This window comes from Coenobita brevimanus, chromosome 87 (assembly GCF_032717465.1).
Source record: "Coenobita brevimanus isolate Jiangsu-jjx chromosome 87, ASM3271746v2, whole genome shotgun sequence".
NCBI lineage: Eukaryota > Metazoa > Arthropoda > Malacostraca > Decapoda > Coenobitidae > Coenobita > Coenobita brevimanus.
In genome coordinates, this window is record NC_137040.1 from 13,895,497 (window position 1) to 13,920,496 (window position 25,000).

The window sequence follows — 25,000 nt, forward strand, 5'->3', positions numbered from 1 at the left end:
AACCCCTCACACACACACACACACAGTATATATATATATATATATATATATATATATATATATATATATATATATATATATATATATATATATATAGTATTTTTTTGTTCCTGCAGCTTGAAAGTTTTATTCAACTTAGGAGAGACTCTTGTAATGAAGGGGTTAATGGAGAATGTATCCATGTCCTTCAGTGAAAAAAATATCTCCAAAGTTTAGTAAATCGTACGATGGTACCAGGAATGGAATTTAAAACTGGTATATACGTGCAGAGAGAGAGAGAGAGAGAGGGGGGGGGGGAGACGCAAATTCGAGACAATTTTACTTAGCCGACGGCAAAGTTTTCGAACAGGAGAGTCGGGATGCAGCCTTCATTAACCCATTTACCTCAAGTTGTTTTTTTTTCCAAAACTGAATAAAATCATACGGTAGAAGCTAGAATGTAGTTGAAAAGATGTCATACTACTGAATAAAGTTATTATTGAGCACTCAGTCTTCACATCAGAGGGTACAGTTGACAGAAATAGTATGAAGACTGGTGCTGTGTTTCATTTACATTTTTAAAACAAAGAACGAAGAGCTTTGAAGTACTCTGTTGTGTGCCTCTTGTCATTAGTCGTGTTGTCACCCATTAAAGTAATTGATGAGTGTGTTGATATTACAGTGCAGAGTTGGTCAAATGCAATAATTTTACTGGCATTTTGGTACTGTGTATATAATCAGCATGCAGCAGTATAGCTTTGATCCTCTTAGCTCCTCCAATAAGGTGCCATTATTTAAATGGTATTTTTGTTGTGTCCAGAAATTTCTATCAGCTTAGTATAGTCTTCTGAAGTGGAGGGATTGGATACAGCTTTACTCGGCCTCTTCGTAACACGAGTACAGTATTATTAAAATGAAGCATACGTCATCGCAGAAACTTTGAGTCACAAATCGTCAACCAGAAATTTTATCTTCTCAGTCACCAAACACACCCAGACATCTGAGACATTTATCGGAGCGCCGGCCATTTAGTGCTCTGTGTGTCAGGTGTAAATTCCAAGAGGCGACTGAGGTTTTTCGATCATGTAAAACCGTCACGAGGCCGACTATCTCTTTAAACGTCCTGGACAAGCTTAGCCTCGGGATCCTACTCCTGAGGGGTAATAAGAATGTATTAGATTATAATAAAAAAAACTGTGAAAGATGCACTGTTTCCCTGATGGCCCGATTTTTCCAGAAAGTATAATGATTCATTGTGCCCGCGATTAGTGACAATGAGTTTTACAGGTAGTGCGTGAAAGGACCATTGTATGAGATTATGAACGGTACAGTGTTATGAAAAGGTCAGGTGACTGGGTTGTGAATGGATGGATGGAGAGAGAGAGAGAGAGAGAGAGAGAGAGATGGGACATTTAGTGATTCATGGTTCCTGGTGCTTGCTATATTTGTGGTGTAACGTGTAATTTTTCTTCCATCGCTACAGTTTTTCATAATACTTCTGTAAAGAATTTATTAGTGTGTGTAATTTATGTTTTTATTTAACAATATTTAGCGTCCAAACACATCTCTGTATACAGATGATAAATACGGGACATGAATATACACATATATATACGTAAATACAGCCGCACCCGTAGAAGCATTAACATACATACATACATACGTACGCTATTCATACACACGCAAATAGCTCTCTCTCTCTCTCTCTCTCTCTCTCTCTCTCTCTCATTGTTTTATATTTTGGAACAATGGGCGAACATTACCAACACAGATAAGGATTGTGTTGCCCATTTTAAGTAGGAGCTCCACTGCTTATTGTTCGTTGTTTGTAAGTGTTTGTGTCAGTACGTAAACCTTATATTGTGTGTGTGTGTGTGTGTGTGTGTGTGTGTGTGTGTGTGTGTGTGTGTGTATGTATGTACAGTTGAGAGCGTGTTTCTGTGCGTGCATGTGGATGAGTCTCTGTGTGCCTGTCGCAGTTTGCATGTAAACTTATGTGACGTCGAAAAAGTATGAGCAAGGGCCTGTATGTAGTTGGGACTGTGTGTGTGTGTGTGTGTGTGTGTGTGTGTGTGTGTGTGTGTGTGTGTGTGTGTGTGTGTGTGTGTGTGTGTTTCCTACTAATGTGTGTGGATAAGATGGGGAGCGTGGGAGTGAAACTATTGCTGTATGGGTGCGAATGAAAGTAGGTTTAGGTGGTTTCGTGTGTGTGTGTGTGTGTGTGATAATGTTTATTTGGGGGATAAAGGAAGAAGATAAATGTGTATGCGAACGTTTTTGTGTATGTGCAGTTGTAATGTTTATGTGTCTGGGTGTACGTGTGTTTGTGTGATGGTTTAAAATGTGCGTGTGAGAGTGTCCAGCCGTATAATAAGTGGATGTGAGTGAGAGGGGAAGGGTGGGGTCTTGTTAGCAGTTGGTGTGGGGGTGAGAGGGAGGCGAGTGGCGGTGTGTGGGGGTGGCTGTGAGAGGAGTTGCGTGAGGGGGAAAGGGTCTGTAAGGGAGATGTGCAGGGGACCATGAATGGGGGAAGAGAACTATGTGAGGGCTGGGGAGGGGGCCGTGGACAGGGTGTGGAGGATACTGGTTGTAGGGTGGGGGATGGGAAGGGAGCTGTTAGTGGGATGCGAAAGAATGTGAATGGGATGGATAGGGAACTGTGAGCGAGATGGAAAGAGAGCCGTGAGTGGGATGGGAAGATAGGTTTGAGTTGAATAGTGAGAGAGGTTTGAGTGGAATTGGAAGGAAACTTTGAGTGTGGTAATGTTGGTAGGGCTTGGAGGAGATGAGTCATGAGTGAATTTAGGAGGGAGAGGGAAGTAGGAAGCTGTGAGTGGGATGGAGGAGGGAGCCAGAATGCCGTGAGTGGAGCGGGACGAGGGGAGTGGCGGTGAGTGGGGTGGAGGTTGGGAAGGAGGTAAGAGGCAGTGATTGAGATGAGGTTGGGAAAGGGGGGAGAGGCAGTGAGTGGGATGGAGGTTGGGAAGGGGGTCGAGGTGGTGAGTGGGATGGAGGTTGGGAAGGGTATTGGTTGGGACGGCGAGTGGGGTGGGGTGTGGGAAGGCGGGCGAGGAGTGTGGGTAGGGTGGTACACACGGCTCAGGAACATTTTACCCCCGGCGACGCACAAGTTATGAGAACAATTAGCATATGTAAGTCCGCCGCGCCCACAAAAAAATTCCAGCGCTCTTTGAAGGCGGGGTTCGTTCTTTTTCTTTTCTTTTTTTCAATTAATAATAACTTTTCCTCCGACACTGAACAATTCATTACCGTAGTGGAATACATCAGCGGTGGATGCCTCACGCTCACACGGCCCTCGCTCTCATCGGTTTTAATTAATGATTGTCTGCTATTCTCTCTCTCTCTCTCTCTCTCTCTCTCTGTATATTTCCTCGCTTCGTGGGATCTTCCAGTTACATCCTCTTCTTTGTTTTTCCCATCTTGTCGTGTGTCTCTGCTTCAGCCTCTTCCTTACTTTTCTCTCTTCCCGTCTCCGACTTTTTGCGTTTTTTTCTCGTTATTCTTTCTTCCTTATCTCCCCTGCTTTCCCCCTCCCCCAGTACCGTGTTTTTCTTTCGTTTGCTTTTCTTGTCTTCATCCTTTCGTCTTTGTATTACGTCTTTTTCTTCATTGACACGTCTCATTTCTCTTCTACCTCGGTTCTTCTTGTGTGTCTGAATGCACTGAGGCGTTTTATGTCGTTTGTGCCTTTAATATGAATATAGTTTGCATTGGCAGCACACACACACAGATATGAAACGAATACGCACAATACTGCGAGAAGAAAGATGTGTTGCAGAATCACTGAAGCCGACAAAATTACTGACCTTTCTCCTAGTTACTGATAGTCCTTCAGTCCATCCCAATCTGTGGTTCAGTAGCAGTTGTCCAGCACATTTGGCCTAGGTTTCCATACTTTTATATTCGTTTTATTTATTTATTTATTATTTTTTGTTTCATTGTTTCATTCTCTCCAGGCAGCCTTCTGTTATGTACTCTGGCACATTTATCTTTAGTTTCTTATATTCCTAGTTTCTTGTCATGTTTTAATTCAGTTATTATTTGTTAATGCTTCTGAGCCTCTTCCTTGAATTTACTCCCGCCATTTTTTCCCCGTCTCCATACCGTCGTTCTTATTCTGCTTGGGTCAGGAATCAGTCTGCCTTCCAGTTTATAAACTTAAGACCGTGTCTCATATTCAAGTTCATCTTCGAGAACGGCCCCGATCACCACGATCTGACCCTCAAGATATGATCTTGGTGAAATGCCATGATCACACCTCAAACGATAGGCCTAAACGGCCATTTCATGACACAGTCATGTTAGTGCTAAGACACACAAAGACATTGCTACGACATCCCACGACACCCTACGGAAGCGTTACGTTATCCTGACGACACACTACGATCATCCCTCAGTTAAAAAATAACGGTCACTTTGACTCCACGTCACGCTAAGACACCGCCACATAGGGTGTCGAAAGTTGTCGTGGCTTGTCTTAGGTATTAAAGGCCCTCTCCCACTTCGGCGTAAATAGACACGATGAAGCCACGATGAAAATCGTGGCCGAAGTCGGTGATGTGTCGACGATTCTGACCAAGAATCGTGGTGTCGGCGTAATACCGGCGACACCAGTACGACAAAACGCCAACACCTCGGCGGAGTATACGATATAACTGGCGACTAGTAGCCGACATATCGCCGATATGTCGGCGTAATGTGCAAGCATTATTCTAAATTCAAATTTTAACGTTTTTTTTTTTTTTATGGCGACTCAACGACGATAAAGGTACAACGGCGGCGTGCTGTCGACGATGTATCGTCGATGTGTCGGCGAATGCATCGCACGCACCTCGCAGACAAAACGCCGAGGCCATCGCAGGTGCCTCGCCGTCATCGGCGTATTTAAGGCGATTAATCGACGGTTCATCCGCGAAATGTTGGCGATATATCACCGACATTCATAAGATGAAATATTACTGTCGCACAACCCGGTACATATCGTACGGTTTACGTAGGCTATGTCGTATTAACCTCACCGATGCATCGCCGATACATTGCCAACGCTTTGCCGTATGACCGTATGACATCTCAACGGTTTTTTTCACCGCCGACGCCTCGCCGATGTCGGCGATCATACGCGGTTTATACGACGGGTAATCGCCGACGTCGCCGAGGCTTCGCCTTGTTGCCAACGACTAATCTGCGAAATTTTACAAAATCGTGGAGGGCCACGACGTTTTCATGCAGCATTAAAACGTCGTGGCCCCCCACGACAAATTTCCACCTCATGCGACGTATCGGCGCCATGCCATGAATGGACAAGATTTTGATCACGAATACCCACGATTAGGGATTTTTGACACATCGTGACTTTATCTTCCACACTTTCGCCGAAGTGGGAGAGGGCCTTTAAGGCACCTGCGATGGCCTCGGCGTTTTGTCTGCGAGGTGCGTGCGATGCATTCGCCGACACATCGACGATACATCGTCGACAGCACGCCGCCGTTGTACCTTTATCGCCATTGAGTCGCCTTAAAAAAAAACCGTTAAAATTTGAATTTAGAATAATGCTTGTGCATTACGCCGACATATCAGCGATATGTCGGCTACTAGTCGCCAGTTATATCGTATACTCCTCCGAGGTTTCGGCGTTTTGTCGTACTGGTGTCGCCGGTATTACGCCGACACCACGATTCTTGGTCAGAATCGTCAACACATCACCGACTTCGGCCACGATTTTCATCGTGGCTTCATCGTGCCTATTTACGCCGAAGTGGGAGAGGGCCTTTACTTTGCCTGTCGTAGGTATAACATCGCGTGTCGTAGCGGGTCTTCGGGGTCCGATCACCAAGTTATTGCTGCGACGTCAGGTCACACCTAACGACAAGCTACGACAACCTACGACAAGCTAAGACAAGCTAAGACACGCTAAGTCACAGCTAAGACAAATGACGTTACCGTCACATGTCACGTTCTCCTTGTCGGCGCCCACGCCGACAATTTTGAACATTCCAAAAATTGTCGTAGCGCGCCAAGAACCGCGAAGAATGACCAAATTCTCCACGTCAGCGCTACGTCATCACTAAGTCACGCCACGTTACTTATGACGACATGCGGCGACACACAAAGACATGAAGATCGTGGCGTGTCGTGGGAAAGTTCCTGACAGTGGGACATAGGCTTTACTCATCGTATTTTATCCCTGCATTTTAACTGTGACCCATCCCAACCCCTCTAATAGAATGTTGACTGCTCTCCCACATATATCTCGTCTCATTATCCATTTACATTTGTTTAACTGCATATCAATACTTTTTTTCTAAACATACCTCCCAAGTGTAATTAGTGTGAAATAATGTACATCCAATCTCATTTTCACCTTATTCTGGATCATTTGCACTTCTGGGCCCTAGTTCATAAACAAACTTATGATCAATTGCATGTCGTAACTAAGATTTATGTTTGCAAGAAGAACTAGAGATGTATGAAGATTCTTTGGCTGTAAAAACAAATCATACGAGAAGTTAGATGAGAGAGTTTATCACAAATTTGAGAATCTCGGCTCTGCATTCCTTCCCATATCTCCATTTAGAATTTTCACTCAGCATTTATTCTTACGTTGCCTATCCTCATTCTCCTCTTTGTCTAGCAGTTTTAGTCCTGCGTTCTTCCTAGTGGGCTTTGAAGAATATACTCTCCGTCTTGTTCTTGGTTGACGTGTCTTTTATTCTGCTGTTATTCCATTTCAGTCAGAGGTCCACATTCCTTCCCAGTCTGTCCTGTAAAATGTACGCCGCACCTTACCGATAATGTACCTGCACACTGTATTCTGATTCATTCACAGCCCTACATATCAATTCAGTCCTTCATTTATAATTAACTCCCCACCCTATTGTTAGTTGTCAGCCTAAATTATCCTTAAAATTTTTAGTTCAGTTACAGTCACGCGTTGCCTTTCAAATGCTCTTTCATTTTTTCAACACATTTTTTTTTAGTCTGTCCACTGTCACCTGCATCCCATCCCAATCTGTCTTTTTCAAATATACTCCCTACCTTACGATTGGTTTAGGTATTTTAATGCCCCTTTTTTTTATTTTAGTTCAGTTTTAATCCTGCATTCACCCCAATCCATGTTGTAGAATAAACTCCTCTGCTTAAATTCCATGCAGTCTGTACAGTAGTTCATTCACCTTAACTTGGCGGAAACTTTTGTCATTTTGCAGATTATTTCTCGAAACTCAGTGGCAAAATAAGAAAATAAAATTGTGTACATCGTTTCCTTAGCATCTATTCACAACTAGCTCCATATGGCAGTGTTAATCTCTTGTTGCATTACAGGAGAAGTTTTAAAATGGAGATATGGCAATTTTAGGACAAAGTCAAGTTCAGGCACAGTCCTTCATCCCTTCCCAAGCCGCCATTCAGAATATATCCACCCACCTCCCTCTCTCCCCTCCTTCCTGACCAACCCTCCTACTAATCAGCTGCCATTGTTTGAGCGTTTGTTAGTCCACCAGGTTAGTTGGCTCTTGTTTGTGTGGCCCAGTGTTTGTTTAATGTCGTTATTGACCCCTGTGGCTTTATGTATGGTGACTGTGGTTGTGGTAGTGAGTGTGGTGGTGGTGGTGGCGGTTTTGATTGAGGTGGTAGTAGTGTTCATAATTGTGGAGGTTGTAGTGGTGTTAGTGTCTGTGATTGTCGTGATGGTACTGGTAAGGAGTGTGGATGTGGTTTTAGTAATGGCTTTGATTGTGGTGATTGTAGTGGTGGTGGTGGTGGCTGTGGTTGTAGTTGGTGAAAGCGATAAAGGTTGCGATTGTGGTGGTAGTGCATGTGGTTGTGGTAGTTGGTAATGGCTGTGTGTGTGTGTGTGTGTGTGTGTGTGTGTGTGTGTGTGTGTGTTTCCCCTCGGTGGTACTTGTATGTAGTAAGAGTGATTATATTAGTGACGATAGTGTTGGTCTTGGCTGTTGTCCTCACTGGTGGTGGCAATAACTGTTTAGGGTGCGACAAAGGCAGTGGTGAGTCGTGGTGGTGTGGCGATACCTTGGTCGACTACACAAGGCCATTAAGACTTATTGGCCTTGTAGCAGGGTACGTGTGCTTCGCGAGTAGGGTTCGAAACCTAAACCGTGACGGACATTTTAAGTGGGTGCTGGTATTATAGTATGTCGTTTCATGTTACTGTATTTGTTATACCGACGGCATATACAGACTCTGACACACAAACCGACCCTTTATAGTACAACACATTGCCCTTCACATGTAGCATTATTCCAGCAGCTATTCCTTCCCACGTCGCACTTCAAGAAGGCCCGTTACTTCAGTATATTATGTATAACTGCTACCGTTACAGTTACAGTGGCACTGAAGATAATAAAGGTAATTGTGATTATGACAGTCGTGGTTTTTGGATGGAAACGGAATGGAGAAGACACGTCAGAAATGGCCGTTGCCTGGAGAGAAAGGGAGCAGTGAATAATATATGACACGGCTCACTAGCTAGATTGCGCAAGTGGACGGAGTGGATGGACGGATGGGGAGGGTTCAGTTTGAAATGAGGTAAAAACAGGATTAAGGACAGGACAGGACAGGACAAGGCAGGTAGGTTGGATTTTTAAAGGTAAGGCAAGGTAAAAAAGTTAAGGCAAGGTAGGGCAGGGCAAGGCGGGGCTAGGCAAGGGGAGGACAGTAGGAAAGGCTCGGTGTACGGAAAGAAAGAACTGAACAGGACTACGAAGTCACTGGGACGAAGGCAGGGAAAGATAGTGTGGTGGGATAGGGCGGAACGGGGCATGGGGTGTGGGGCGAACAGGGGTGCAATGAAGAAGGATTTGATGGGAAAGGGCGATGAAGTGTTTGACGGGGGTAGGGCACTGAAGGATGAGGTGAGGAAGATAGGAGTGAGGCAAGGATTCGTGATTCAGGTCAAGATGGACATCGTGAAGTAGAGCAAGGAAAAAGGACTTAGCGGAACAGGAAAAGAAGGACGGAAAAGGGCAAGGACGGGGCGGGGCGGGGCGGAGTGGGGCGGGGCAAGGTAAGGGTCAACAGTCTCGCTCTTTATCACAGCCCAGGAAGTGGGGTGCCTGAACTTTACACTGGGGTACCAGAGAGAGAGAGAGAGAGAGAGAGAGTTTAATATGACGTGTAATGAAATGAAGAAAGACTAGACAACAGGAAAAGGAACAGGAGAAACCTACTGAGACAGGAGGAGAATGGATGAAGAAAAAAAGGAAGAAAAGGAAGGTATATTTAGAGAGAAGGGAGAAAGGAAATTAGAGACGGCTTGCAGAATAACAGTGATTTAAAGATATACAGATAATGATAGATTGGGCGAGATAATGATGGCGGCAGACAGAACTGACTTGGAGTTGTATGAGATATTTTGATGGAATTATTGTGATGAAATATTATGAGAGAGAGAGAAAGAGACAGACAGACAGACAGACAGAGAGGGAGAGAAAGAAAGAGGAGGCGTTTTAGACAATACGTATGGGAAGGTAGGACTGAGAGGAATAAGAAACCTGAGGAAATGATGCAAAGAGCAAGGAGATAAGGAGAAGAGGACCATCGAGGATTGTTGGAAGAAAGGAACATTGATCTTAGAAAAAAAAAAGAAAAAAAAACTAATATAAATGTGTTGAAGAGACTATTAGTGAAAATTAGTAGAGGAAGAATACAGAAGAGTGATAAAAGAGAGAAAGAAACAACAAAGGAAAAAAAAAAAAAGTGGAGAGAAATGAAAGACGAGTTCGAAAAGAAGAAAAAATGAGGAACCACTGGAAAGAGACACCGAGAAAGCCAAAGGAAAAAAAGGAGGGAGGAAATCCAAACTGATAAAAATAAGAAAAAAAATAAAGATAATGACTGGATGGAGATAAACCAAAGAATAAGAAAAAGAAGATTAATAAAAGCAAGTAACCAAAATAAATGAAAGAGACAGAGAGGAAAAAAACAACAACTAAAGTATGGAGCGCATCACTTCGACAAGGGCAACGTAATTTACAAACCACTCTTCGTTATGGGTTAGGTTTTTTCATCATTGATTAGCATTTCACAAAAAAAAAATGTTTTCTGTATCCAGAATCTGTAATAAGATCCGGATCAATCCCAAAAGTTAATCGATTGTTCACTGGGACATGGTCTATATACCAACCAAATTTGGTCCAAATCTCTCTTTTAGTTTTTGAATACTCCTGCTAACAGACAGGCAGACAAACAGACAAACAAACAAATATGGGTGAAAACATACTCTCCTTGTCGGAGAGAAAAAGTAGGGGGAGAGAGAGGAGAGAGAGAAGAATAGGAGGTGAAGAGAAAGAGGAAATGAATAAAATACAGGAAGATGGGACGACACCAAAGAGAACGGGGAAAGTGGGAAACGGGAAAAAGGAAAATGAAGAGACGATTAATGAAAGCAGTGAGACAAAAATCAAGAGAAATGCAAGATGGCAATTGCAAAGAAAACAGAGGGAAAGGGACAGAGAGAAAAATGAAGAGAAAGGGAAGAGGGAGGGAAACCAAAGACTCGACTAATTAGGAGGGGAAGAGGAAGAGGAAGTGAAGAGAACATCGACCGGAAGACAGGAAGGAGGGTGGCGAACTGAGTGGAAGGAAAAAGAAAGTGAACGAGAAAAAATGGGAGAAGGTGGAGGGGAAATGAAGAGGATCTGGATGGGAGAGACAGTGCGAGGAAGAGGGAGAAGGTGAGCGAACGACGAAAGAGAGGAGAGGTTGGGTGAAAGTGAACGAGGACGAGAGAAGGAGAGATTAGGAGAAAGTGAGCGAGGACGAGAAAGAGTGTGAGAAAGAGGGACAAAGTGAGCGAGGACGAGAGAGAAAGAGAGGCTGGGAGATAAATAGATAGGGTGATAAATTGAATGAGAAAAATGTGAGAAAAGGAAAAAGGGAGAGACATTTGGTGCGGGAGAGAGAGAGAGAGAAAGAAGGAGAGAGAGAGAGAGAGAGAGAGAGAGTTTAGTAAGGAGAGAGAAGATAGTTAGACGGTAGATAAGAGCAGAAAGAAAGAGACGAAACAAGATTAAAGTGAAAAAGAAAGAGAGATAGAGGGGAATTGATCGAATGATAGAGATGGAGCGAGAAAAAAAGAAGATATTGAAGTTACTGATGTCGAGGGAGAACAAGGTAGATGAATCAGTGGGTAAATAAGTAGACAATAGACTGAAGAAAAAACAAGAGATTGAACGAGAACATGTGAGAAGAGAGAGGGAGAGAGAGAGATGGAGAGACAGAGCTAAAATATGAGGACATTTGGAGAGAGAGAGAGAGAGAGAGAGTAAAAAAAAAGTGCAGATAAGGGTTTTTCCTAGAAGCTGAATAGAAGAAAAAATGTTGAGAAAGCATATATGTATAAGAAATGTGAGATCAGTGTCAGTGAAAGATTTTTTTTGTTTTTATTTTTAAGGAAATATGACAGAGTGGGTGATTTTGTGGATTGGAATGCTAGCCTCTTCAATCGTACCACGTATTTCATTATTATTATTATTATTATTATTATTATTTTGCCTTCAGACTCTATTAATCAGCTTCAGAGACACTTTTCGGTCCGTGCGTGTTACTGTCTTCACTAACCCCTTCGGTACGAGAGGTCGTAAGCTTAATAAAGTCTTTTGGAAGTAGCAAGAATACACCAAGAAAAAGGTCATCGGATTCAAGGAGTTAAGAAAAAGGTTATGAATGAAATGTTATAATATAGAAATGAATGTTCTGAATTTTAAAACAGATAATTATATTCTGATCAGTGAACTGAATATAAATGAGATTGGTGATTGTGAGTGAGATGTTATAGGCTAATAGTGAAGTACTATATTGTGAGAGGAATTATTTGAAAGGAATTTAAGATATACACGATATATGGTGATGGAATCCTGTTATAATAAAGGCTGCAGGTATATAAGTTGGGTGTTGTAAGTGATGTGTTGTGAGGTCAGAGAAAATTTAGAGTATAGGTTTTATGAGAACAGGTGAGAAAATGTAAATATATTGTTAAAAAAAAAAAAAGCTAGTGTGAGTAAGATTATAAATGAAGGGTTAGTCAGTGAAATCTCGTGAAATCAGAGAGAAGTCAGGATAAAGATATAAGAAGTAAGTTGGTGATAAAAATATTAAAAAATGAGAATGTGTTGTGTAGAGTGAAGCGTTGTGATGTCAGAGGCATTCGAGAAATAGAGAAGTGTACCAAGTACCGGTAACAAGAGAAATGGTTGAGAAAAGGAAAAATAGTGAGGTCAAAGGTGAACGGAGGAAATCGTGCTCCAAAAAAGGTTATGTGAGTGTCAGGTTGTGTGAAGTTAAAGGTACAGTACTTAAGAAGTTTATGAGAAATGTTCGAGGCATCGTGAGACAGGTTGTTAATACAGAAATGGGTTGTAGGTGAAGTGCTGTGAAATGGAAGTGATGTAAGAATAAAGATTTTGTGAAGTTTATGAGATAACGATGTGAAAAGAGAAGCACTGTGGATTGGAGAAAATAGGCAAAGTTTATTGGAAGCATAGCGAGAAAAGGTGAAATTGTACAGCAGGTGAGATAAAGATATTCAAGAAATTTTTTGAGGACTGTACGAAATATTGTAAGGAAAAGTTAGTGTGCGAAAGGATATTAATCAGAGAGTGTTGGAGATTAGTGCGATATACGGATGAAGATGTATGAGAAATTTGTGAGAAATGAGAGAAATATTGAGAAAAATGGTTGTGTGAGAGAGAGGGAGGTGTTGTGAGAGGGTCGGTGTATTTGTCAAGGTAGGGGCGTGTGTGGACAGATGTGAGGCGTGGGTGTGGACAGGCTGGGGAGGGGGGGTAGACGGGTGGACAGAGGGAAGCTGAGGGGAAATACGGCAATTTCCCCTCGCCGTCTGGTCCAACAGGCGGCCTGGAGGTGACACGAGGTTGGGAATGAGGGGAGAGGGAAGGGGTGAGGGGAGAGGGGGCAGCGGATTGGGAGGGTGGGTAGGGATACGGAGAGAGTGCCGTGGAACGCTGTGAGGGGAGAGATCACGAGATGGAGGTAGGGATGGAAATGGGGGGTGGGAAGGGGGGAAGAGCAGGGAGGTTTTGGGGAGATGGGGAAGGGCAGGGAAGAAGGGATTGTTGTTGCTGGTTAACCACAGTCGATCTGGCTGAGCAGACTCATCAACCACAGAAAAGCAGTCACCCTTGCATGACCATCCCGTGCTGTGAACTGCTGCTTCGTTGCAGTTGTCAGCGCCTCGACATAGCGAGGCGTGGGGAAAAGTGCGGAGGTTTGGTTCCTGGATGGATGCCGCGTGTGCATCTTCACCCACTTAACAACAGCATTATAGTAGGTTCCACTGCACCCCGTGATTTGGTTACCACTCAGCGTTGTAAATAGTTGTCTGGGCTATAGGAAACCATTAAGCTTGTCACTCAGTGTAGAGCCACCCGAAGTGGTAAGACGAGTAATAGAAAATTACAGGAAAGATGGGAGAAAGAGGAAAAGAATAGGGCAGACACACAAAAAGAATGATAAAGGTGAAGGAAGAAGTAGGCAACACCACATCAAGTGAATTAATGATGGTCGCCACCACCTGCCACTAGAAAAGAGGGAAAACATAAAGTAAGAAGAGGGTAGGGGATAGGGAATGCGGCCAGCGGACAGGGAGTCAGCACAAGGGATTGTGAATGAGAACAGGGAGAGGGAAGATAGTGGAAATAGAGCACAAGGGAAAAGGAAACAGGTAGAGTGAGGGGATAAGGACAACGGATAGGAAGTTAGGGCAGATGATAGAGGGGGGGTGGGAAAGGTAGGTCTTGGAGGGAGAGGGCAGGGGAGAGAGAGTCAGGAGTAGGGATGAAGGGTAAGAGTGAAGGTGAGAGGATATTGCTGGGGTGAGGAGTGAGGGCAGGAAGCAAAGGGAAAGTAAGGGACAGGGAGAGAAATCAGTGGGTAGAGGGAGTGTTGACAGGAAAAATGAGTTTGGGGCAGAAAACTAGAAAGAGGGAACCGAAAGAAGAAAACTGAAAGCAGGAGGAAATATGGAATGGAAAGAAATGACAAACATAAGGGAGAGAGTGAACAGAAAGGAGAGAGGGAATAGGAGTTAGTGAGGACAATGGCTAATAATACGGAGTTGAGGGTAGTCGGCTAGATGTGGAAGAAGGGAATGGTGGTGGCACTAAAGGAAGCGAAAACATACACTAAGAAGGCAAGGACTGGAGGTGTGAAACACTGAAGGCCGAATGAAGGCTTTTGCAAAGAGTACTCGCATAAGAACATAATCAACAAAAATGACGAAACTGGTAAAAACAGATGAAACAAGAGAAGTACAACAAAATCAGTCGCGAATTACTCATCTGCCTGCGGTAATTTGTCTGTCAGTTTCTTTGTTACCTTATCTTCCAGCATGACCACAGTATGAAGACTTTCCTTCATCCGATCTTATCATGACTTACCTACAGTTCTTCATCCCATCGCATTCCAACTTCCTACATGTACTGACCCTTTCTTGACTTAGCTATATTCCTTCATACCACCCCACTCCATCCATCACCATTCACCCATCCACATTTTCAAACTGCAGACTCTCATTCAGATCCTCTCTGCCTTGCCGAGTCTTTGTTTAAATCTTTCACTTTCTGATTCAGCTGCATTCCGTACTTCATCCTCCTACATATTCCTTGTCACATTGCTCTGATTTTATAGCACTCTTTCATGCACTGTAATTCCCCCTCCCCCTCTGTGCGTGTAATATCCTCTGCCAATTTCTAAAGATAGGATTGGCTGTCTCCGCTATTCTGGTCTGGAACTTCTGGAACTTCTTAGGCAAGCACTACAAATAAGAGCAGACTCAGTCCACCCCGCCAAGGCTTGCCTCGTTCAGCCCTCACGACGCGCCGCACTACTACCCCCTTCCAACCTCTTCCTACTTTCTTTCTTGCTCCTTCTACCTCAACCGTTTCCATGTATACTGTGCTGTTCCTTGTTTCCCCCTTCTTGTCCCGATTCTCACAGCTTTTTTCCAATCTACCCCACCCCATACCATCCCGCAGCACCCCACCCCACCGACCCCACTCCACTTACCATCCTTGTGTTATAGATAGTTATGTTTGTTATAACCTACGCTAAAACAAACAACCTCGAAAGGACCAACAGACCTGATGCCATTTGATTTCCTTTGTACTCTTTTGTACCCTAGCCCACCCAGTCCCTGTACTCCATCCATTATTACCGTTTACAGCCCAGCCCCTTCTCCCCATATTCTGTCTGCCGTACAGTATCTCGTCATCCCCTGCCTTCCCTTTTCTGCTCCGTCGTGCCCTGCTCAAAGCTTTCCTGTGTTCAGCCTCACTCAGCTCTTCCTCCTCCTGCCCCGTTAAATCCCACCTTTCCACTTTTTTTTTTTTTTTTTTAATACCCCATCCAGACCCAATTCATCCATCCCTTTCTTCTCTTCCTGCTCCACACCCCATTTCACCCCTACCTCATACTCAACCCTTCCCCACCCTCCCACCCTTATGTCCTCTTACCACATCCTGTCACACCCTTCCTCCTCCTCCTCCTACTCCTCCTCCTCCTCCTGACCCCATCCTCTCCTACCTATTTTTTACCCAACACATTTCACGCCCAACCCGGTTCACCTCACACTCCACCCCTTCCTCTCCTTGCACCAACCTACCCCACTCCACCCTTTTCTTCTCTAATACCTACCCTGCCCCACTCCACCCTCACATACTCTCCTGCTCCCACCCAGCCCCACCCCGCCTTGCCCCGCCGCGCTCGGAAACTCTGGTAACTGTGTGGTGAACTTAGGCGGGTGTAACTTATATGCTGTATTGACCCTGGGGTTACCATTTGTGTGTGTGTGTGTGTGTGTGTGTGTGTGTGTGTGTGTGTGTGTGTGTGTGTGTGTGTGTGTGTGTGTGTGTGTGTGTGTGTTGTCGTCACCAAAGGAAGCCACACAAGGTTATCTTTCTGTGGTTTCACAAGAGTTCTCTCTCTCTCTCTCTCTCTCTCTCTCTCTCTCTCTCTCTCTCTCTCTCTCTCTCTCTCTCTCTCTCTCTCTCTCTCTCGTTAGCCAAAAATCCTTATGATAATCCTATGCATTTTCATTACTCAGAGCGGCCTGGGGGGACTCTTTTACCTTCTCATATTTCGCCAGGTAATTAAAACTCATTAAGGCCTGGTGCTTGCCTCCTGGCCCTGGTTATTTAGCATGTTTCTTTGGTTCTTCTTCGATTTTTTTTATTAACGTCAGTCTTTTTTTTTACTTCTTTCTTTCCCTCTTTTAGATCGTTTTAGTCAGCTTAGTGGAACTTGTCAAACGAGAGAGTTTAGGTAAAGTTGTTTTAATTTACCCTTTCATTCCTATACTCTGTTCCGAATGTGAACAAAATCTGGATGTAGCAAGAATTATGTGAAACAGTATGTCATCGTAGTGAATGATCAAAACCTCTTTAATGCCCTGGTCATTTACTTTGTTCTTGCCACCTTCGAACGAGTTTGGGCTTCTTATAATCGACATCTTGCAGTGAAGAGCTTAGTAAAAGCAGTATCTTAATTCATCAGTTCGAATAAGCTCTCCTAAGCTGAGTATTAGCGTCTGGTGATGGCAAGAATACAAATTAATGACGCCATCCTGGTGAAAGGGATTATTTTTTACTGAAAGGGTTTTACTAAGATTAATATAATCGTATCGTTATAGCCTGAATAATATACCTGAGTGTGTTCATGGCAGGGCAGGGGTTAAGACACCTTTGAAGTGTCCCCAGGTGTGCTTCTGATATTCTTGTGTGTTGTATTTACTCGATATGTATATAATTTTTTTTTTGGTGTGTCATAGTAACTCGTGCCATTTCAGGTATTTCTTTGGCTGCAGATAATAAAATGTGGTTCCTGTGTAGTCGAGTAACAAGAGATTAAAGGGATAGGAGGTAGGGAAGGTGGGTAAAGGAAGAGCGGAGTAGGAAGTCGTGGTGGGGTGTGGTTGGTGTGTGATTGCTTGGAACTGAGGTTGTGTAAATGAGGACTTGATGTGTGAATCTGCAGTGGTGTGCAACGGAGACGTGGTAGTAAGGTGTTGTGATGTGTGCAGGGGTATGAGGGATGCGACAGGGACGTGATGTCACAGGGGCTTGGTGGTGTAAGAGGGAGTGTGGTAGGGATATGGAGGTGTAGAAAACAGTGTGACAGGGTGTGAGTGATCAGAAGATAGTGTGAGAGGGTGTGAGTACTTAGAAGATACAGTAGTGTGACAGGGTGTGAGTGATTAGAAGATAGTGTCGCAGGGGTGTGCATGCTGAGAACTTTAGAGCAGCGTTGAATGTAGACATTGGTTGTGGATCTAGAACGGATGTTTGTGTGGCAAGGGTGAATCTGGTGTCTGGTGTGACACAGGTGAGAGGAAAATGTGGCAGGTGTGTGTGTGTGCTGTGGGTGAGAATCAGGCATGACGAGTGTGCAAAGCCAATGGTGAATTGCAATTTCATCAGAGAATTGACAAAGGTCGGATTAAAACGTGAGACGGGTATAATGGCAGTGGTGTAATGAAGGGGTGGGGCAGGTGTATAATTCAGGGGTGGGGCAGGTGTATAATGCAGGGGCGGGGCAGGTGTATAATGCAGGGGTGGGGTTGGTGTATAATGCAGGGGTGGGGTTGGTGTATAATGCAGGGGTGGGGTTGGTGTATAATGCAGGGGTGGGGCAGGTGTATAATGCAGGGGTAGGACAGGTGTATAATTCAGGGGTAGGGCAGGTGTATAATGCAGGGGTAGGGCAGGTGTATAATGCAGGGGCGGGGCGGGTGTATAGTGCAGGGGTGGGGCAGGTGTATAATGCAGGGATAGGGCAGGTGTATAATGCAGGGGTAGGGCAGGTGTATAATGTAGTCATGGGACAGGTGTGTAATGCAGGGGTGGGGTTGGTGTATACTGCAGGGGTGGGGCAGGGGTGGATTAGCAGTGTCACAGGAGAATGAAGATGTAGGGGGTATGGGATAAACACAGGCTGCTTGGGGTGTTACAGGAAAAGATGTAATGTGTGGCAGGGGAGGGTGAACGTAATTGAGGGATGGAATAATTGATTGGCAGGGTTGGATTAGGCATGTTATAGTAGTGGTGGGTTAATGATGGGGTTAGGCCTGGGCAGGAGTTTTAGGTGTGGTAGGGGTGTATGAGGGATATAACAGGGTGAAGATGTACCCGTAGTGGGATTCAGGACTGGTAAGGCTGTAGCAGGGGATGACAGGCAGGGAGGTTATATTGGTAGGGGTGTGGATGGATGAGGGATGACTGAAGGTGAAACAGGGGTGGGATTGAGGCCTAGCAGGGGTTGGGCAGGGGTGTGGCAGAGGCAGGCGAGGTAGGGAGGCAGGAGGTCCCCACAGACTTGCTCACCTTAACTGTTTGATTTGCTGACGGTCTCTGGACGGGAGTGACGTCTGTCTTAAAGGAGATGTGGCAGGGCGCTCTCTCTCTCTCTCTCTCTCTCTCTCTCTCTCTCTCTCTCTCTCTCTCTCTCTCTCTCTCTCTCTCTCCCCTTTCCCTTCGCTTTCTTCTCTCTGCTTCCTCACAAGTCATCATTCAGTCCTTCCATCACTTCCTGCATTCTCTCCTTTTCTCTTCCTCGCGGCCTCTCCTTTTTTCTGCTTCTTTTGTTCTCTGTTTTCTCCTCTCTCTGTCCTCTGTTTCTCCATCTCCTTTCCTGTCTTCTTTCTCTTCCCTTGCACCTTGCAGCGTCTTTCTCCCTTGCGTTTCTCTTTTTTTTTTTATACCTTTTACTGACAGTTCCCCCCCCCTCTCTCTCTCTCTCTCTCTCTCACACACACACACACACACACACACACACACACACACACACACACACACACACACACACACACACACACACACACACACACACACACACACACACACACACACACACACACACAACAGCGAACTGTGGGTGGCTTCGGCTCGGCACGGTTTGTTTCTAGGATGAGGAACTGGAGGAGGAAGAGGAGGATAATTCTAACGAAAACCATTGCCTAGCGACCGGACAGAAAACGGTTTTAGGGTTGACTGTGCTTGTGTTACGGAATTGATGTAGGGCTGACTGTGGTATTATTTGCGGTTTTCCTGAGCTTGTGGGTTGCATGGAGTGTCGTCTTGTGGAGTGGGGCTATACGGTTTATTCATATTTTTACTTTTCTCCTCCCCTCCACCCCCCCCTTTTTTTTTTCACCCTCTCCTTTTTCCCTCATTCTCTTTTCCCTCCTCTACCCATCTCCATTTTCCTCCTCCCGGCTTTCTCCCCATCCCTTGAATTTTTTCCCTTCCGGCTCTCAACCCTTCCTTCCCTCCCTCCCTCTCTATCTTTCCTTCCGGCCCGCTTCCCTCCTCCATTCCCTCTCCCGCTCTTATTCTCTTCCCTTCCTCCTCTCTCTCTCTCTCTCTCTCTCTCTCTCTCTCTCTCTCTCTCTCTCCATTTCAGCATTTTCCCCATTTTCTTTAACCCTTTCCAGTATTGTTTCATTCACCCTTCAGTATTTCTTTTATCCTTGAGTCCTCCCATATTTCTTTTTTATTTCTCGGTCCTTCTTTTTCCCTTCCTTTGTTCGTCAGTCTGTCCTCTTTTCCTTGTTGTTCTTCGTATCCCCTTTCCTGTATCCTTTTCTTTCTTATCCTCTCTTTCTCTTTTTTTTAGTTGCCATAATATTTTGTTTTTTCTTTCATTTATTTTTGTGTTCCACTTTTCCCTCCACTTCATCTCGTTTTTTTTCAGAGTTTCTTATTTCTTTTATTTTTACGTATGACTTTCTTCCTTTTGTCATGCGTGCCCTTGCTTTTATTCTCTCTCTCTCTTTCTCTCTCTCTCTCTCTCTCTCTCTCTCTCTCTCTCTCTCTCTCTCTCTCTCTCTCTCGAATTCTTAACGATTTCCTGTATCTGCAATTATGACAGAAAGACAATACGTGGTGCTTCCCCAATTTCGTTAGAAGGGGGGAACATTATTATTAAAACTGCAAAGGATTATTTTTGTTTGTATAAAATATCAGAGTTTGCCAGTGATACAAAAACTAGTAACGAAGCAGGCGCACTGTTAAAAAGGCAGACACTTCAGAAAGATCTTGGTCAGGAGTTTAATTCTGACCAGTCCTGGCAGATTTCAGTGGAAAAAAATGTAAAATACTCAACATTGGGTGGGAAAATGTTATGACCAGTTACACTATGAAAACTATTCAACCTGATAATATAATCCATGAAAATGACGAAGGATTTATAATAACTGTCTGGAAGTCAAGCAAACGGTGTACATACTGTAGCTTGTTAAGAAAACCAACAAATTATTGCATTCACTGGTAAAACGTGTGCATATAAATGGGAGAATATCGCCCTCATCATGTATAATTCCGTAGTATTGTCGGTAACACTTAAAGCTCGGTCACATGGACGCATTTCTTACCTGAACATCATCGATGATTGTCGCACTGAATTTTAGAGAATATGCAGCCACTGGTAACAAGGAATTCAGCCGAGTTTTAAGCCGTTTAGACTCGTTTGCTTAATTCGGTGCTGAGACCGTGTCGTACAATGATAGCAGTTTATCCTCAACAACGTGGACACACTGGAACAACTCTGAAACGGATGAGCACATAGCAGTTTATGTCATATTTTAGACCTACAGAAAAAGGTGCAAAATGAGAGAAAAATGAAGTGCGAATGTAGTTGTTTCTTGCAGAGTATGTCCTGACTTTTGTGCAAGCTTTTTCCCACACCAGACCCGCTAGCCGACCATGTTTTTCTACAATGCCCTGTCATGATCTCAGCATGCCTGTCGCAGAATACTAATTGACGTGTGAACTTATGCATTTGAGACAGTGATTACATCAGTATTTAATTTCAAAACAACATTTTAGAAGGTTTTATCATTGTCAGGTAAATCCTTCAAAACTGCCTTTATGATACTGCCTACAGAGTTTAAGACAGCACGTACTATCCCTGCCACCCTAGGCAGATACACTAAATCAGTATACAGAGTGTAATCAGCTTCTCCACAACCTCAAAAATATCACAGGTGGCGCACCAGTGGACACCATGAAAGCCGGTGCGAGACGAACATAATAGTTTCTCCAAAATCTCAGCAACTCTAGCCAAATTTTCACTCAGTTTGTGCCGAGGTGGTGTTGCCGGCAATATTCAGCCAGGATTAATACCCGTGTGACCACGCCTTTGGAGTAGTGTGCCCAGTTCTGGTCACTTAAAAAAAAAAAAAAAAAAAAGGAGGAACGACAGTACTGCACATGGTGACAAAAATGATACGTAGGTTGAGAAATAAACCATATGAGGAACATTACAAGATTTTTTTTTTTTTTTTTTATGTGCTCGACTCTGGGCATAGGCTTCACAGCCTGGTCCCAAGGCCCAGTAGTCCTCCTACATATCATACACCTCTCTGCATGTCACCACATCGGCGCTAACACCCACCGTCCATATTGAATACATGCTAGGGTTGTCTCATACAGGACTGGTGTATTGGTATTAGCGGGGGAATTTTTACGTCATGTCGGCGGGTCTTCTGGTAGATCAGTAAAGTCTGATTTTATGAAATTCAAATCCTTAAACTGTTCCCTGCCACAGCGAGGATTTGAACCTGGGTCCAGTAGGACCGCAGGCCGCCTCTCTACCGAATGAGCCACCGCCTTCTGAACCTTTTGACCTTAACTAAGCGCAGATTGCGAAGGGACTTTGTCGATGTATGCAGAATTATTTTACATGATGGCATTGCCGTCTAAAAGTGCTTTACAGTAGATGGATTAAGTCATAGTAGGGGTAATGGTCATAAAATTTTTGGCAAGCACTTCCAGTCAAATGAAACTAAGCACTTCTTCAGTCGAGTTGTAAATATAAACGGAACTATTTCCATATATACTGAACTGTTTGCCTCCCAGTGTAATAAGATTTAAATAAAACTGCCTGGATAAGCATTAGTCTTCCAATCCCCAGCAAAGAATATTCACGTGTGAATAATACATTTCTAAATTGTACTGTAACGTGTTACAGTACTATGCATGAAGAGCACAACCGGAGAACAACAAATATACCAAATGTTGACTAGATATGTTTTCCCTTTCAGGATGAGATACGTATTGTAACAGAACATGGTTTCCCTTCATCCTTTCCTATGAGGTTTTCGTGAAAACTCTATCCTGCGTGGTAGTCTTTTAACGGTTTCCTGCCGACTTTGGTTGGAGGGTTTGGTACGTGGTCGAAGGCTTTCTGCCTTGCTATCCATGTCTTCAACTCACAGAAGAGTTAAGTTGGTTGTAGCCTAACCTACGACAAAGAGGCTTGAGTGGACCAATACTTCTGTTGCCGTTTGCTTTCCTTTGCACTCCTTTGTATTTTCTCTGTAATCTCCCTCTTCTTCCTGCGTCGGTTCTCTTCGTTTCTCCTGTCTTTCTAGTTCTTTTTTTGTTTTCTCTGCCCTATTCTGTTCCCGACGTTCTCCTTCCGTTCATCCTTCATCCCCATGCATATTTTGCTCTTTCCATTTCGCTCCCTTTCCTTCACCTCTTCCCGTTTCAGTCTTTTCCGCCTTCCTTCCTTTCTTTCCTCACCCTTGTCTTTATTTTTTTATATTCCATCTTCCTCTCTTTCTCACCGTCTTCCCGTTCTGGTCGTACCCTTGCTCTTCCTGCCTCTTCTCCTCACTCCTTCTCTCCTGTGTTTAGACTGTCATCGTTTTATTCTTTATCTCTCCTGGTCTTTTCCCCATCTTTCTTTTCCCCGCCTAGTCTTTTTGCCCTTTACTGCCTTCATAGAACCAGGCTTGGAGTAATTACATATGCTTTCAGTCAGTTACAATTACAATTAGAATTACTTGCCCATTATTACATTACAGTTACAAATACAATTACAGGGAAGGAAAAATATGACTAATACAATTACAATTACAATTACTCAGTTTTAATACTTCCAAATTACAATTGCAATTACAATTACAACCTAGTTTGTGTTCAATTATATTTCAGTTACTTATACACACGTAAACAAAAATAACAAATTGCAGATTACTCAAAACATTTATACACTTTTTTTTTTTTTTAGTATCATCTAATAATACTGTCTCGTGTAACATGTTTACTTCAGAGCAAATCTACCCTTCTCTCTCTCTCTCTCCCTCTCTCTCTCTCTCTGTTCAGTATATCATACTATATACGTTTATCAAAGTATTTGTGTGATGTAATTATAATTGTTCTTCTCCTAAATGCTCAATTACAATTACAAATACAATTACTATATTACTTAAAAACACAATTACAATTACAATTATAATTACACATCATTAGAAATAACGAATTACAATTACAATTACAAATTATCTTAAAAATGTGTAATTAATATTATTTCAATTAAATTACAGTTACAATTACTCCAAGCCAGCTTCATACTTCACTCTTGTCTTCTTTTTGTCCGTTTATCTCCCCGTCTTTCCGTTTCAGTCCATTTACCTCCTTTTCTCTTTTTTGTCTTTCTGGTCTTTACTTTTATCTTTCCCCTTTCACTGTCTTTTCTTTTTTCTCTGTTATACTCCCTAACTCCCTTCTTATCGTTTTCTGTCTGTCTACCCCTCTCCCTTCGTCCTCTTCCCTCTCTCTTCCATTTTCGTCTCCTCTTTTCCTCTGCCATCCCTTCTTCCTCTTTTTCACTACTCTTCTCTCCATTCCCTCAAGGTCCTTCAGCCTCTACTTTATTTGCACCATTTTCATACCTTTTCCCGTCTTCGATCCCTACTTTTCCCTCGGTTGCTTCCCTTTCAATCCCCTTCTGTTCTATTTAGTATTATATCCATCTTTCCAATCTGCTTCTCCCCGCCCCTCTCGTTTCCTTTCCTGTCATATTTTGATGTCTCCTCGCATATTCTTTCCTCTCTTCCTATCTATCCTCTCGTTCCCTTCCGTCACCCCCCCCCTCCTCCTCTTCTCTATTCATCTCACCTTTGCTCTCTCTTCTCCTCTCCCCTCCCCCCTCCCCGTCGCTCCCCTCTCCTTCCCTCCTCTCCTTTCCTCTTCTCTTCTCGTCGTTCCCCTTCCCATCCCTCCTCTCCTTTCCTCTCCTCTCCTCTCCTCTTCCCGTCGCTCCCCTCCCCTCCTTTCCTTTCCTCTCCTCTCCTGTCCCCTTCTCTCCCCTCCCCTCCCCTCCCCTCCCCTCCCCTCCCCTCTCCTCCTCTCCTCTCCTCCTCTCCTCTCCTCTCCTCTCCTCTCCCTTCCTCTCCGCCGCTCTTTCTCCCTCCTTTCCTCTTCGCCTGGTTGGCCGCGATCTTAGTGACACTCCCTCCTGCCGTCTCTCTCTCTCTCTCTCTCTCTCTCTCTCTCTCTCTCTCTCTCTCTCTCTCTCTCTCTCTCTCTCTCATATTTATTTTGTTCATGCTACAACCAGACGATTGTACTCAGAATGGATGAGAAATTTCATACCGAGCTATTTCTGTTATCCCCATTTGCTATGACAAGTCTCGTTTGAGCTGAATAATAGTTTGGTGACAGGAGGTATAAAATGAAACAAAGAAAGACCATCGCAGTGGAGAGAAATTAATATTCCCTCTAGGTTTTTGTAAAGGTATAAGCACAAAACAGTCTTATTAAGCAAAACTTGAGGCTTAATAAAGTTTAGGAATATAGGTACCTGATTTCCGCGCACAGGTTCAGGTGGAAGCTCGGCAATTGTGCCATTCAGGAGTGAGGCTGGATCGGTCGCAGGTCAAGGTCAGTGGGGGCAGTGACTGTTACAAGGAGAGGTGTACAGTCAAGGACAAAAGTCAGCTTACTGTTCCACGGCGTCTGCTTAACACTTAGAGCAGTTCCGTCACCGTCCTCACTGGCGCATCATATCAGGGAGAGTCATCTACAGAAAAGATATCATACACAAGAAACTGAGAGGTAGAAGGCGTGTGAAATAATAGGCGAACCATTTTTTGCAACAGTGCAGCAAGACTGGAACTGTGATAGATGGCTCTGTAGTTGTTATCTTTATGTTCATTGTCGTTATCGTCGCCGTTATGACT